The 16,135-nt window shown below is 34.6% G+C and overlaps 1 long non-coding RNA gene across 1 annotated transcript in view; it reads right to left on the reverse strand.

Annotated features, from left to right (window-relative positions):
* LOC103590691 overlaps nt 1–10,377 on the reverse strand; it is a 45,274-nt gene extending 34,897 nt beyond the window's left edge. The window contains exon 1 of the long non-coding RNA XR_550496.1: nt 10,278–10,377. This is a non-coding gene — a long non-coding RNA (uncharacterized LOC103590691). The remainder of the gene's footprint in view (nt 1–10,277) is intronic.
* Between the last annotated feature and the right edge of the window lie 5,758 nt (nt 10,378–16,135).

The raw sequence follows: 16,135 nt of genomic DNA on the forward strand, positions 1-16,135 counted from the left end.
TACAAAAAGGCAAATCATAATCCAATTGTTAAAGAGTGGTAAAAAGAGATCTTAAAAGCAGTCAGAGAAAAATATAAATGTATTAAAAGCTCCAGTCAAAAAGCAAGGATTGTTAGAATGGATAAAAAAGTAAGACTCAACTGTATGCTACCTATAAGAAATACATTTTAAATATAAAGAAAGAGATACATGGAAAGAGAAAGGATAGAAAAAGATACACTATACAAACAGTAAGTATAAGAAATCTGAAGTGTCTTTATTAATATCAGACAAAGTAGACTTCAAGACAAAGAGTAATACCAAAGATAAAGAGGGACATTACATAATGATGAAAGGATCAATTTATCAGGAAGACAGAACAATGATGAATATATAAGTGCCCAGTAACAGAGTATCAAAATACATCAAGCAAAAACTGACATAACTAAAGTGAAAATAGACAAATCCGCAATTACTGTTGTAGACTTTTAACACCTTTCCCCAGTAATTGACAGAACTAGACCAAAAAATTCAGTAAGGGCATAAAAGGTGTAGAGTAGGGGTGAGCAACTTTCTCTATAAAAGGTTAGATAGTAAATATTTTCAGTTTTGTGGGCCACAGAGTGTCTCTGTTGTAACTATTTGACTCTTCCCGTAATGGAGCAAGAGCAGCCATAGATAAATAAGGATATGAATGAGCATGGCTGTATTCCAATAAAACTTTACGTGTGAGAACAGGCAGCAGTCCAGATTTGGCCTGGTGACCTAACATTTATAGAACATTACACTCAACAACCACAGAATATATATTCTTTTCAAGTACACATGGTATGTTAACCAAGATAGAGCATATGTTGGGCCATAAAATAAGCCTCAATAAATTTTAATACTGAAATACTATAAAATATTTTCTCTGAGCACCATGAAATTAAACTACAAATCAATAACAGAAAGATATATAAGAAAAAACTACAAATATCTAGAAATTTCTAAAGTGGAAAATACTTTGAAATGAACAATAAAAATATATCAAAATCTGCAATATGCAGCTAAAGGAGGATTTAGAGAAAAATGTACAGCTTTAATATTTATATTTAAAAACAAGGAAAAATTCAAAATTAATGAGGTAAAGTTCTAATTTAAGAGCAAGGTAAACTTAATGGAATTAGAAGGAAGGAAATATTGGGTAAAAATCAATAAAATGGAAAACATTAAAAAAGCTAAAAGTTGATTCACTGTTGCTACAGCTGCTCTGGAAAACAGTCTGGCAGTTCCTCAAAATGTTAAACATAGACTTACTATATGACCCAGCAATTCTACTATTAGAAATATAGACAAAAGAAACAAAAACATACCTCCACACAAAGACTTGTACACAAATGTTCACAGCAACATTGTTCATGATAGATAAGAAGTAAAAACAACCCAAATGTCCATCAAATGATGAATGGATAAATAAAATGTGGTATAACTATACAATGGAATATTATTTGGCAATAAAAAGGAATGCTACAACATGGATGAACCTTGAATACATGCTAAATGAAAGAAGCCAGTCATAAAATACCAAACATTATATGATTCCATTTATATGAAATGTCCAGAATAGGCAAATCCATATAGAAAGAAAGACTAGCAGTTGCCTAGGACTTGGGGAATTGGGAAGAAAGTAACTACGGGGTTTCCTTTTGGGATGATGAAAATATTCTAAAACTGATTGAAATGATTATTGCACAACTCTGTGAATATTCTAAAAGCCACTGAATTAAACTATAAATGGGTGAATTATATGTTATGTGACTTACATTTCAATAAAGCTGGCATTTTTAAAAGTTGAATCATTGAAAATATTTTTTAAAATTTTTATGAATTCCTAGCTAGACTGTTAGAGAGGGGAGAACAAAAAAAGAAAAGACACAAACTACTGTGCCAATATCATAAATGAAAAAGGGGCTATCACTCCAGATCTTATAGATAATAAAAGGAAAATAATGCGATGTTATAACCAACTTTATTCAATACATTTGACTACTTAGAAGAAATGGATCAATTCCTTTAAATACACCATTAGCAAAACTGACTCAAAATAAAATAGAAAATCTAAACAGCCCTAAATCTATTAAGTAAATTGAGTTCATTGTCAAATACTCCAACAAAGAAAACTCTAAGACCAAATGGTTGTACTAATAAACTCTATAAAATATTTAAGAAGAAAAAAATAACACCACATTTACACAAACTCATTCAGAAAATAAAGCAGGAAGGAACATCTTCCAATCTGTTTTATGAAACCAGCACATCGATACCAAAACTAGACAAAGATATTAAAAAAAATAACTCTATAAAATATTTAAGAAGAAAAAAATAACACCACATTTACACAAACTCATTCAGAAAACAAAGCAGGAAGGAACATCTTCCAATCTGTTTTATGAAACCAGCACATCGATACCAAAACTAGACAAAGATATTAAAAAAAAACTTCAGAATATCTTGTCAAAAACAGACCCAAAATTCTTAATAGAATAACAGTAAATCAAAACCAGCAGTATATTAAAAGAATAACATATCATGATCAAGTAGGGCTTATTGCAGTAATCCAAGGTGGTTTAACATCCAAACACCAAACAATGTAACTCACCATATTAACAGAATAGAGAATAAAAACCATATAATCATTTCAACAGATGCAGAAAACATCTGACAAAATTCAACATACATTCATGGTAAAAACTCTCAGTAAATCAGGAACAGAAGGGATGTTCTCCAATTGGATACCATTGAGAAAATAAACGGGCTGGCCAGTTAGCTCAGTTGGTTAGAGCATGGTGCTGATAACATAAACATCCAGAGTTCGATCCCTGTACTGACCAGCCACCAAAAAAAAAAAAGTCAAAACGAAAATAAATAGGTAAGCCACAGATTGGGAGAAGATATCTGTAAAACATATATCTAACAAGAAATTCATACTAGACCATATTAAAAACGTCTACATCTCAATAATAAAAACAAGCAATTTAGTAAAAAAGGGCAAAAGCTTTGGACACTTCATAAAGAAGTTATTTGAATGACCAATAATACAACAGTGTTCATAATCATTAGATAACAAAGCAATGCAAATTAAAACCACGGTAAAGTACCACTACACATCCAAAAGAATGGCTAAAACGCCAAATGCTGGTGAAAATGAGTAGAAACTGAAACCCACATACATAGTAGGAGAGTAAAATTGTACAACTATGGGGGAAAAAATTACCTAGAAAGGGGTGTCAGAGTCCAAGCAGGGTGGGGAGAATATCTATATAGGAGGGCTGCCAGTGCACAGTGTTAGAGCCTGAGTGGGGCAAGGAGGGAATCTATGCAGGGTAGGGTATTGGCAAGGTCCAGATGTTTTACCAAAGAGGAAAAGGCATTACAAATAGGAGAAAACTAGAAATGACTCTGTGGTATTGGGCTGGAATTGGCAATATCAGTGTAAACTCATGGTTTTCAATACATAGAGATTGATACAGAAATATAGATGTAAATGTGTTTGTGTATATAAATATGTATGCACAGTCGTCTCTCAGTATCCATGGAGGATTAGTACCAGGAACTGGCAGAAACCAAAATCTGCAGATGCTCAAGTCTCTTACATAAAATGGCACAATATTTGCATATAACCAACACACATCCTCCAATATACTTTGTGTGTGTGTGTGTGTAAATGTGGTGATTTTTTAGTTATTTCTATTCTATATAGCTTAATTGTTCTAAATCCTGAATTTAATTAACATAATAAAGTAATGATTTATACATCTAGGGCAAATAATATGAGACATTATCAGCAAAATGATTCAAGGAAAGTTTATAAGGTGTTCTGATAACAGTAATATATTGATAAAAATTTATATTTTTATATATTTATTGAAACATAGTTGATTATACATATCTGTTGGGTACAGTGTTGAATATCAATAACTGTGTGCTATATGTGATGTTCAAATCAGGATAATTAGTATATTCAACATTATACAATGTAATCAATTTTCGTGGCCCTTTACCAATTCCTCCCTTACCCATCTCCCTCTCCCCCTTTCCCATCTCTGGTAACCTCAGTTCCGTTCTCTCCTGCTGAAAGTTCACAATGTATTATTGTGATTCTTGTTATCTTTCTTTTTTTATTTATTTGTTTATTTTTTTAGCCCCCACTTATGAGTGAGGATATGTGGTATTTCTCTTTCTGTGCCTGGCTTATTTCACTTAACATAATTTTCTCTAAGTTCACCCATGTTGCTGAGAATGATGGTATTTCATTCTTTCTTATAGCATAGTATTCCATTATGTCAATATACAACATTTTTCTTATCCAGTTATCCAACGGTGAACCTTTAGGTTGGTTCTAACTCTTGGCTATTGTAAAAACACCTGCAATAAACATGGGAATACAGGTATCCCTTCAACATGATGGTTTCCATTCCTGTGGCTATATACCCAGCAGTAGAAATGCTGGATTGTATGGGAGTTCTATCTGTAGTTGTGTGAGGAGCCTCCATACCATTTTCCATAATGGCTTCACCAATTTACGGTACCACCGACAGTGCAGGAGGGTTCCCCTTTCTCTGCATCCTTGCCAGTATTTGCTATTCTCTGTCTTTTTGATAATAGCCAGTATACCTGGGGTGAGATGATACCTCACGGTCATTTTGATTTGCATTTTCTGTATACTTTAAATCACTTCAAGGTTACTTATAACACCTAATTCCATGTAAATGCTGTTTAAATAGTTGTTATACTTTATTGTTTTTATTTGTATTTTTTTAAACTGTTGTTATTTTTTAATGGTTTTATTAAAAAATATTTTTGATCTGGGCCGGCCCGGTGGCGCACTCGGTAGAGTGCAGCGCTTCGGAGTGCAGTGGCGCTCCCGCCAAGGGTTCGGATCCCACATAGAGACCGGTCCGCTCACTGGTTGAGCGTGGTGCGGGCGCGACACCGAGGGTTGTGATCCCGTTGCTGGTAGCAATTAAATTTTACCACCTCAAAAAACCAACAATCATCAAAGACAGACAATAAAAGGGGAAAAAAGGAACAAAATATATTTAAAGCATCCAAACAAAACTCAAAAAATGCCAGAAATAAGAAAATATCTTTCAATAACAACCTTAAATGTAAGTGGATTAAACTCCCCATTTGAAAGACATAGACTCACTGATTAGATTAAAAACCTAGACCCAACTACATGCTGTCTTCAAGAGACTCACCTCACCTGTAAAGACACGCAGACTAATAGTGAAGCAATGGAAAAAGATATACCAAGCAAATGGAAACCCAAAATGAGCAGTAGTAGCTATTCTTACATTGGATAAAATAGACTTTAAACCAAAATCATAAAAAGAGAAAAAGGATACTATATAATGACAAACAGATCTGCCCTGCAAGAAGACATAAAAATCATAAATATCATAAATATATATGTACTCAACACTGGAGCACCTAAATATACAAAGCAAATACTAGTAGGCCTAAAGAAAGAGATAGGCCCAAATATAATAATAGTAAGGGACATGAACGCCCCTCTCTCAACACTAGACAGATCATCTCGGCAACAAATCAACAGAGAAGCACAGGATTTAAACTTCACTTTAGACCAATTGGACCTGGCAGATATCTACAGAACATTACATCCAAAAACTACAGATTATGCATTCTTCTCATCAGCACATGGAGCATTCTCCAGGACAGACCACATCTTAGGTCACAAATTAACTCTCAAAAAATGTTTAACAATTGAAATCATTTAAGTATCTTCTCAGATAACAACAAATTGAAACTAGAAATCAATAACAAGCAAAACTCTGGAACTATACAAATACATGGAAATTAAACAACATGCCCCTGAATGACCTATGTGTCCAAGAAAAAATTAAACAGGAAATCAAAAAATGTCTTGAAATTAATGAAAATAAAGACACATCATACTAAGCCTGTGGGATACTGCAAAAGCAGTAGTAAGAGGAAAGTTTATTACAATAAACACATCAAAAGAATAAAAACATTTCAAATAAACAACCTAACATTACACTTAAAAGAACTAGAAAAACAAGAATAATCCAATCCCCAAATTAGTAGATAGAAAGAAATAATTAAGATCATAGCAGAACTCAATGAAATAGAGAACTAAAAAGATGATACAAAAGATCCATGAAACAAAAAGTTGGATTTTTGAGAACATAAACAAAATAGACAAACTGTTAGCTAGGCTAACTAAAAAAGAACAGAGAAGACCCAAATAAAAAATATCAGAAATGAAGAAGGAGACATTACAACTAATACTGCAGAAATACAAAGAATCATTAGAGAGTATTATAAACAACTAGACACCAATCAATCTGAAAACCTAGAGGAAATGGATAAATTTTTGGACACATACAAACTACAAAGACTGAACCAAGAGAGAAACAGAAAACCTGAATAGACCAATAATAAGCAATAAAACTGAAGCAGTAATCAGCAGCCTCCTAACAAAGAAAGTCCAGGATCAGAAGGCTTTACTGCAGAATTGTACCAAACTTTTAAAAAGGAATTAATACCAATTCTCTTCAAACTATTCCAAAATATTGGAACATTTTTGGAATGGGCCATTCCCCCAAACCCATTCTATTAGGTCAGCAACACCTTGATAACAAAACCAGACAAAGACACAACAACAAAAAGAAAACTACAGGACAATATCCCTGATAAACTTCAATGCAAAATTCCTCATCAAAATATTAGCACAGAATACAGCAACACATCAAAAAAATTATATACCATAATCAAGTGGGATTCATCCCAGGGATACAATGATGGTTCAACACATGCAAATCAATAAAAGTGATAAACCACATCAACAAAATCAAGGATACAAACCATATGTTTATCTCAATAGATGCAGAGAAAGCATTAGACAAAATTCAACATCCCTTCATGAAGACTCACAGCAAATTATGTACAGAAGGAAAGTATCTCAACACAATAAAAGCCATATACAGCCCACTGCCAATATCATCCTAAATGGGAAGAACAGCAACAAGACAAGGATGCCCGCTCTCACCACTCCTATTTAACATAGCGTTAGAAGTACTAGCCAGAGCAATCAGGCAGGAGAAAGAAATAAAGGGCATCCGGATTGGAAAAGACAAAGTCAAACTGTCCCTGTTTGCAGATGACATAATCCTATATACAGAAAAACCTAAAGACTCTACTAAAAAACTCTTAGAGCTGATAAACGATTTCAGTAAAGTAGCAGGATACAAAATCAACATGCAAGCATTAGCAGCATTTTTGTACTTCAATAATGAACTAGCAGGAAAAAAAAATCAAGAAATATAAACGATTTCAGTAAAGTAGCAGGATACAAAATCAACATGCAAGCATTAGCAGCATTTTTATACTTCAATAATGAACTAGCAGGAAAAAAAAATCAAGAAATCAAGCCCATTTACAAGAATCACCAAAAAATTAAAATACCTAGGAATCAATATAACCAAGGAGTTGAAAGATCTCTATAATGAGAACTACAAATCACTGCTGAAAGAATTTAAATAGGACACAAAAAGATGGAAAGACATTCCATGCTCTTGGATTGGAAGAATTACCATTGTGAAACTATCCATACCAACCAAAGCAATCTACAGATTCAATACAATCCCCATCAAAATACCAATGACATTCCTCACAGAAATAGAAAAAACAACCCTAATATTCTTATGGAACAACAAAAGACCTTGAATAGTGAAAGCAGTCATGAACAAAATAAATAAATAAATACAGCCAGAGCCATTACACTACCTGACTTCAAATTATACTACAAAGCTACTGTAACCAAAACAGCAAGGTACTGGCATAAAAACAGACGCTCAGACGAACAGAACAGAACAGAAAACCCAGAAATCAACCCACATACTTATAGCCTACTGATATTTGACAAGGGCAACAGAAGCATACACGGGAGAAAGAAGTGCCTCTTCAATAAGTGGTGCTGGGAGAACTGGACATCCACCTGTAGAAGAACAAAACTAGACCTCTACCCCTCGCCATGAATCAAAACAACTCAAAATGGATTTAAGACTTTTATATAACACCTGAATCTATAAAACTACTAAAAGAAAACTTCAGGAAATAGGACTGACAAAGACTTTATGAATAAGACCCCAAAAGCACAGGCAACAAAAGAATAAACAAACAAACGGGATTATATCAAAGTAAAAATCTGCTGCACAGCAAAAGAACAGCAGAGTGAAAAAACAACCTACAGAATGGGAGAAAATATTTGCAAACTATGCATCCAAAAAATGATTAATATCCAGAATATACAGGGAACTCAAATTGACAGTAATAAAATAAGTAACCCAATTACAAACTGGGTAAAGGAGCTGAATAGGCATTTCTCAAAGGAAGATATATAAATGGCCAACAGACAAATGAAAAAATGTTCAACATGACATTCAGGGAAATGCACATCAAAACCACATGAGACATCATCTCACGTCAGTTAGATTGATCATTATCAAAAAGACAGAGAATAACAAATGCTGGTGAGGATGAAGAGACAGGGAAACCCTCCGATACTGTTGGTGGGACTGTAAATTAATGCAGCCATTATGGAAAACAGTATAGAAGTTCCTCAAACAACTATAGATAAAACTGCCATAAGATCCAGCAATCCCATTGCTGGGTGTATACCCAATGGAATGAAAATCATCATGTTGAAGGGACACCTTCACTCCCATGTTTATCACAGCTCTATTTACAATAGCTAAGAGTTGGAATAAACCTAAATGTCCACTGACAGACAACCAGACAAGGAAAATGTGATATACACACATGATGGAATACTACTCTACCATAAAAAGGAATCAAATTCTGCCATTCACAGCAACATGAATAAACTTAGAGAAACTATGTATAAGTGAATACGCTAGGCACAGAAAGAGAAAAACAGCATGTCCTTAATCATAAGTAGGAGCTAAAATTTAAAAAAGAAAGAACGATACAATCACAATAATTCATTGAACTTTCAAAAGGACAAAATGGATCTGAGGCCACTAGAGGGGGAGTGAGAGGGGAGGTTAGTGAGAAATTGGTAAAGGGCCACAAAAAATGATTACATCGTGCAATGATAAATATAGTAATTATTATAACTTGAGGATCACATACTGCACACAGGTATTGATATTCAATTCTGTACCCCACAGATATGTACAATCATGTTTCAATTAAAAATAAAAATTAATGTTAAGTAAATGTTAAGTACATGAAAAAAATAAAATAAAATAAAATCACAATCCTGAAAAGATTAAAATCCCAAATGTTCAATTTTGAAAGCTGAATTATGGGGAAGGGATTTTCTTTTCTTTTAAAATAGTTTTCCCCACTATTTTAAATTGCCAGCATTACTTTTTACAATTTGCTATGCTATGTATTTCATCTTTGCATCATTTCCAATACTGGAGGCATGACTTGTGTAAAGACTTTTAATGAATTCGAATCTGTTTTATGCATTTTTTGCAAATTTGACTCCACAAAAGTGTATTATCACAAAGTTGACTTTGTGTGTAAGCACTCTGTGTGTACATAACAATATTAAAACTTTCTCAATAAATGAAGAGATTTCCTGTTTGTACATCTGGATTTGTGAAAGATAAAATTTCTTGAGATCTCAGTTCTTTGGGCGACTGCATATGTGCTGGTGATCCTTGGCAGTGTTTGTTTGATTTCGTCAAAAGACTTAGGTTGTCCATCACAGTATTTCAGAAGCCCTCCATTATAGAGCTTGGTGCATACAATTACCTACCATAGTGATATGCATTTACACATTTCACTTTTTAACCTATTCCTTTATGAATACAGTTTGTCTGCCCATAACAGTTATACCCATGTGACTATTGCTATCATACCTGAGTGTTCATGCTTGCAAAAATATGTATGTTTTTATTGCCTTTTTTATTGTGTAAAGTGGCCTATGAAGTGTTTTGTTGTGTTCCTATGTTTCTCAAATAAAACCGCCATTGAAATATAAATAAATGTCTTTTAAAGAATTTTTTTTAAAAAGGAATTTGAAAAAAGCATCTGAAAAATGCTGCGTTTAAGAACTGCTGCTAAGCATTTTACTGAGACCAAGAATTCCACAGACCTTGTGAAAGGGACACATCCACCAAGGTAATGGCTAACTGCTTAGGAACACTGAATACGATATAAATCACTGAGATTATTGTTCAAAGGATACATACAGTGTTTACAGAATTTTGCATGGCATACTGTACTTCAATACTTACTGGTGCTACTATTTTTCCTGTCTGTCCAACTTGCATGTCATTGGGAACAAAGCCAGCATCAACAGCAGCACGAGAAGCACCAACTAAAGGGAAAAAATGTCATTTTTTTCAAGCTTTATTATTCAGCTAGTTGGGATATTCACTGATAACTGTAAATAAAGACACTAATATAGTACAGTTAGAAATTTATTTTATAAAAGACTTTTTAACAAACTTCTGTCACTGATTGAGAATTCTAAATATTAAGTACTACTGCATTTTGTACATAAAGCTTCAAGAAATTTATTATTACTCCGTTTCTGTTGCTTATAACAAAACATATATAACTAGATATTTTATAAAGAAAATGAAATTTATTGCTCACAGTTCAGAGGCTGGGAAGTTGAAAGTCCAAGGAACACATCTGGTGAGGGGTCTCCTTTGGTGGTGGCTTTAGAGAAATGCAGGGGTCTCACTCAGATGGCAAAAAATGGTGGAGCCAAGATACAGAGACTCTCACGTGCTCTCCTTTTAAATCTCTCGGAACCAAGTCCATGACCAGCATTGTTAATCTATTCATTAGGGTATGGTCCTAAGAACCTAAATCATCTCTTCAAGGCCTCACCTTTCAATTAAAATAATAGGATTTCCCACCCTCAACAGTTACAGTGGGAATTAAGCTTCTAGTATATGGACTTTGGGGGACGCAATTCAATCAATCCACAGCAAAATGCCTTCTATTTATACGCAGGAATTTCACATTTTAAATGTGGCTAAACTCCTGCTTGCTTTATCAAACAGGCAAAATTCATAAAAACTACATTATAATCTGTTTATATAATGTTTAGGATGTCATTAAATAATGTTCCTTTATGTAACAACTTCCCAACTTTTGAAGAAAGGTACTATAATATCATTACCTCTTGCTGGGGGGAAGAAATAATAAGTTATTCCTTAATGGATACAGAGTTTATGTTTAGGGTTATAAACAAGTTTTGAAAATAGAGGTAATGGTTGCACAGCATTGTGAATGTAATTAATTCCACACAATTCTATCTTTTAAAATGTTTAAAATGGCCATCCTTATGTTATATATGTTTTACCACAATTTAAAAAATGAAAAAAAAAAAAAGTTTACCTTTTGTGGTCAGATAAAGAAATTAGTTACATAGAACACAGATAAAAGTTTGGCCAAAACAAATAAAATAAATAAATAAGCAAATAAATAAATAAATAAAATTTAACTGGTTTTCTATCCTCACTTAACAGAAGACAACAACCTGTACTTGGAGTTAAACCACCCCTTTCCCAGCAGGAGTTAAGAATGAGCCTCAGGCCTCTTCATCTCCAGCTATAGAGGACAAGAGCAAGCCATAGAAAATACAGCTTGCTACTTCCTAACACTCATAACTTTACCACCACCATCTATCTTGAGTTAGCTAGGACTAATCCCATCCCGCCCTTATTTCAGTCACTACAAGAACACACAGACTCAAAGGTTATCCTTCATAACCCATACACTGACATCCGTAATGCTCTGCATGCTCCTTAATCTGTACCCATCTCCCACTGCTCAATTCCTGAGCCTTTACACTGTAATTTCCAAAACTCAGAGTCCAATATCAGCAAACCAAAATTCTCTGTATCTTTCACCTATTTGTCTTCTTGTTCTAACAAAAACCTGGAGGTCCCCTGAGGACAACAACTCCCCCGCAGCCCTCTACACTGGCAATTGCTTTGTCTGCCACCATCCTCACACCACTGGGTCTGGAGGTAGAACTCCTCATTGCCACTCTCAAAAAATCCTCCCTCTTTTCACCCTAAAAGACTTCAGCTTTGAGTCTCACATCATCACATTATGTCACCCACTTGTTGCTCTGTCATCGACAAACCTCTACATAAACCCCCTTCGTTTTGCAATGATTTTTAGCTTCTAGGTCACTATCACTCTCTCCAACACAAGTTGTGTCTTGGTTTCATTGACTTTCTCTACTGACTTCCTGTTTTCAACTTCATTGATTTATTCTCTAATTTTTAATATTTCTTCTGCTTACTTGGGATTTTTTTTTTTTTTTTTTTTTTTTTTTTTTTGGGCCCGGTAAGGGGATCGCAACCCTTGGCTTGGTGTCGTCCGCACCGCACTCAGCCAGTGAACGCACCGGCCAGTCCTATATAGGATCCGAACCCGTGGCGGGAGTGCTGCTGCGCTCCCAGTGCCACACTCTCCCGAGTGCGCCACGGGCCGGCCCTTACTTGGGATTTAATATGCTCTTCTTTTTCTAGTTTCTAAGGCAGATGATTATAGATCTCTCTTCTTTTCTAATATGTGCATTAAATGCTACAAATTTCCCTCTAAGCACTGCTTTCACTGTATCACATAAATTTTGATGTTATATTTTCATTTAATTCAAAACTAGTTTTTAATTTCTTTTGAGATTTCTTCATTGGCTCATGTGTTACTTACAAGATTGTTGTTCAGTCTCCAAATATTTTACGATTTTCCAGCTATCTTTTGATAATTGACTTCTATTTAGTTATGCTGTGGTCTAAGAATAGACATTGTATGATTTCTATTCTTTTGAATTTGTTAAAGTGTGTTTTACAGCCCAGAATGTGGTCTATCTTAGTGAATGATCCATGGGAGCTTGAGAAGAATGTGCATTACTCTTTTTTTTGAATGAAGTACAGTCATGTGCCACATAATGAAGCTTCAGTCAACCATGGACCACATATACTAAGGTGGTCTCATAAGATTATAATGTAGCCGAAATTCTTACTGCCTAGTGATGTCACAGTTAGTTGCCCTAACACAATGGCACAACACATTATTCACGAAGGAGCAATATGCTATTCCATATAGCCTAGATGTACAGTAGGCTACAGCCATCTAGGTTACACCATCTAGGTTTGTATAAGAACACTATGATGTTCACATAACAAAACTGCCTAAAGACACATTTGTCAGAACATATCCTTAATCAAGCAACACATGACTATAGTCTGTAGATATCCACTATATCCAGTTGATTGATGGTATTATTGAGTTAAACTAGTTCCTTACTGATTTTCAGCCTGCTAATTCTGTCCAACAGAAGTGTTGAAGTCTCCAACTATAACAGTGGATTCATCTGTTTCTCCTTGCAATTCTATTAGTTTTTGCCTCACTCATTTTGACACTCTGTTGTTAGGAGCATATACATTTTTTTCTTTTTACTAGCATATTCATTATTACAAAATGTAATTATTCTTTATGCCCCTTATCTGACCAATCACTCCCCAACCTCCTTTGTTCCCCCCCATCTCTAGTATCCTTAGGTTTGTTCTCTCTTTCTGAAAGTTCAACATATTATTGTGGTCTTTTCTTTTTCCCTTTCTTTCTTAGCACCCACTTATAAGTGAGGACATGTGGTATTTCTGTGTATGGCTTATTTCACTTAACATAATTTTCTCCAGGCTCATCCATGTTGCTGCAAATGGCAGAATTTCATTCTTTTTATGGCTGAGTAGTATTCCATGTTGTATATATTCCACATTTTCCTTATCCAGTCATCCATGGATGGATTTAGGTTGGTTCCATATTTGGCTATGATCATCCATGTTGCTGCAAATGGCAGAATTTCATTCTTTTTTATGGCTGAGTAGTATTCCATGTTGTATATATTCCACATTTTCCTTATCCAGTCATCCATCGATGGATTTAGGTTGGTTCCATATTTGGCTATGATAAACAGAGCAGTGAAGAACATGGGAGTGCAGGTAACTCTTAGACGAGATGATTTTAATTCCTTTGGATATATACCCAGTATTGGGATTGCTGGACCATATGGTAGTTCTATCTGTAATTGTTTGAGAAACCTCCATACTGTCTTCCATAATGGCTGTACTAATTTACTGTCCGACCAACAGTGCAGAAAAGTTTCCCTTGCCCTGCATCCTCAAGAGCATTTGTTATTCTCAGTCTTTTTGGGGTGAGATGATATCTCAGTGTGGTTCTGATTTGCATTTCCCTGATGATTGGTAATGTTGAGCATTTTTTCATTTACCTGTTGGCCATCTTTATGTCTTCCTTTGAAAAGTGTCTATTCATCTCCTTTGCCCATTTTTTAACTCGATTATTTGCTTTTGTAGTTTGAAGTTGTTTGAGTTCCTTATATACTATGGATATTAATACCTTGTCGGATGAATAGTTTGCAAATATTTTCTCCCATTCCATAGGCTACTTTTCGGCTCTGTTGATTGTTTCCGTGGCTGTGCAGAAGCTTTTTAGTTTGATATATCCCATTTGTTTATTTTTTTGCTTGTTGCTTGTGCTTTTGGTGTCTTATTCATAAAGTCTTTGCCCAGTACTACTTCCTGAACTGTTTCCCCTATTTTCTTTCAGTAATTTTATGGTTTGGAGTCTTATATTTAAATCTTTAATTCATTTTGAGTTGATTTTGGTATAGGGTAAGAGGTACAGGTCCAGTTTCATTCTTCTGCATATAGATGTCCAATTTTCCCAAAACCATTTATTAACGAGGGAGTCTTTTCCCCAATGTATGCTCTAGTTGCCTTTGACAAAGATCCATCGGGTGTAAGTATGTGGCTTGATTCCCAGGTTTTCTATTCTGTTCCATTGGTCCGACTGTCTGTTTTTGTGTCACTGCCATGCTGTTTTGGTTACAATAGCTTTGTGATATAATTTGAAGTCAGGTAGTGTCAAGCCTCAAGCTTTATTTTTCTTGCTAAGGATTGTTTTGGCTATTTGGAGTCTTCTGTTATTCCATATGAATATTAGGATTGTTTTTTCTATTTCTGTGAAGAATGCCATTGGTATTTTGATGGGGACTGCACTGAATCTGTAGATTGCTTTGGGTAGTACAGACATTTTCAAGATGTTAATTCTTCCAATCCAAGAGCATGGCATGTCTTTGCCCCTTTTTGAGTCCTCTTTAATTTCTTTCAGCAGTGATTTGTAGTTCTTGTTGTAGAGATCTTTTACCTCCTTGGTAAAACTGATTACTGGGTTTTTTGTTTGTTTTTTGGTGACTATTATAAATGGGCTTGCTTTCTTGATTTCTTTTTCTGCTAGTTCATTATTGGAATATTAAAACATTACTGATTTGGGGGTGTTGACTTTGTATCCTACAACATTACTGAAATTGGTAATCAGTTCTAAGAGTTTTTTGGTAGTCTTCAGGTTTTTCTATATACAGGACTATGTCATCTGCAAACAGGGACAGTTTGACTTCATCCTTTCCAATCTGGATGCCCTTTATTTCTTTCTCTTGCCTGATTGCTCTGGCTAGTACTTCTAGTACTATGTTAAATAGGAGTGGTGAGAGTGGGCATCCTTGTCTTGTTCCTGTTCTTAAGAGAAAAGCTTTCAGCTTTTCTCCATTCAGGATATTAGCAATTGGTTTGTAGTATAAGGCTTTTATTCTGTTGAAATACTTTCCTTCTATACCTAATTTGCTGAGAGTCTTTATCATGAAGGGATGTTGAATTTTGTTGAATGCTTTTGCTGCATCTATTGAGATATTCATATAGTTTTTGTCCTTGGTATTGTTGAAGTGGTATATCATGTTTATTGACTTGTGTATGTTGAACCATCATTGTATCCCTGGGATGAATCTCACTTCATCATGGTGTAGAATTTTTTTGATGTGTAGTTGTATTCTGATTGCTAATATTTTGTTGAGGATTTTTGTGTCTGTTTATCAAGGATATTGGCCTGTAATTTTCTTTTTTTGTTGTATCCTTGTCTGTTTTGGTATCAGGGTGATGCTGGCCTCATAGAATAAATTTGGGAGAATGGCTTCTGTTTCTATTTTTTGGAATAGTTTGAAGAGAATTGGTTTAATTTCTCTTTAAAGGTTTGATAGAACTCAGCAGTAAAG

This window comes from Galeopterus variegatus, unplaced genomic scaffold (assembly GCF_000696425.1).
Source record: "Galeopterus variegatus unplaced genomic scaffold, G_variegatus-3.0.2 Scaffold860, whole genome shotgun sequence".
Classification (NCBI taxonomy): Eukaryota; Metazoa; Chordata; class Mammalia; order Dermoptera; family Cynocephalidae; genus Galeopterus; species Galeopterus variegatus.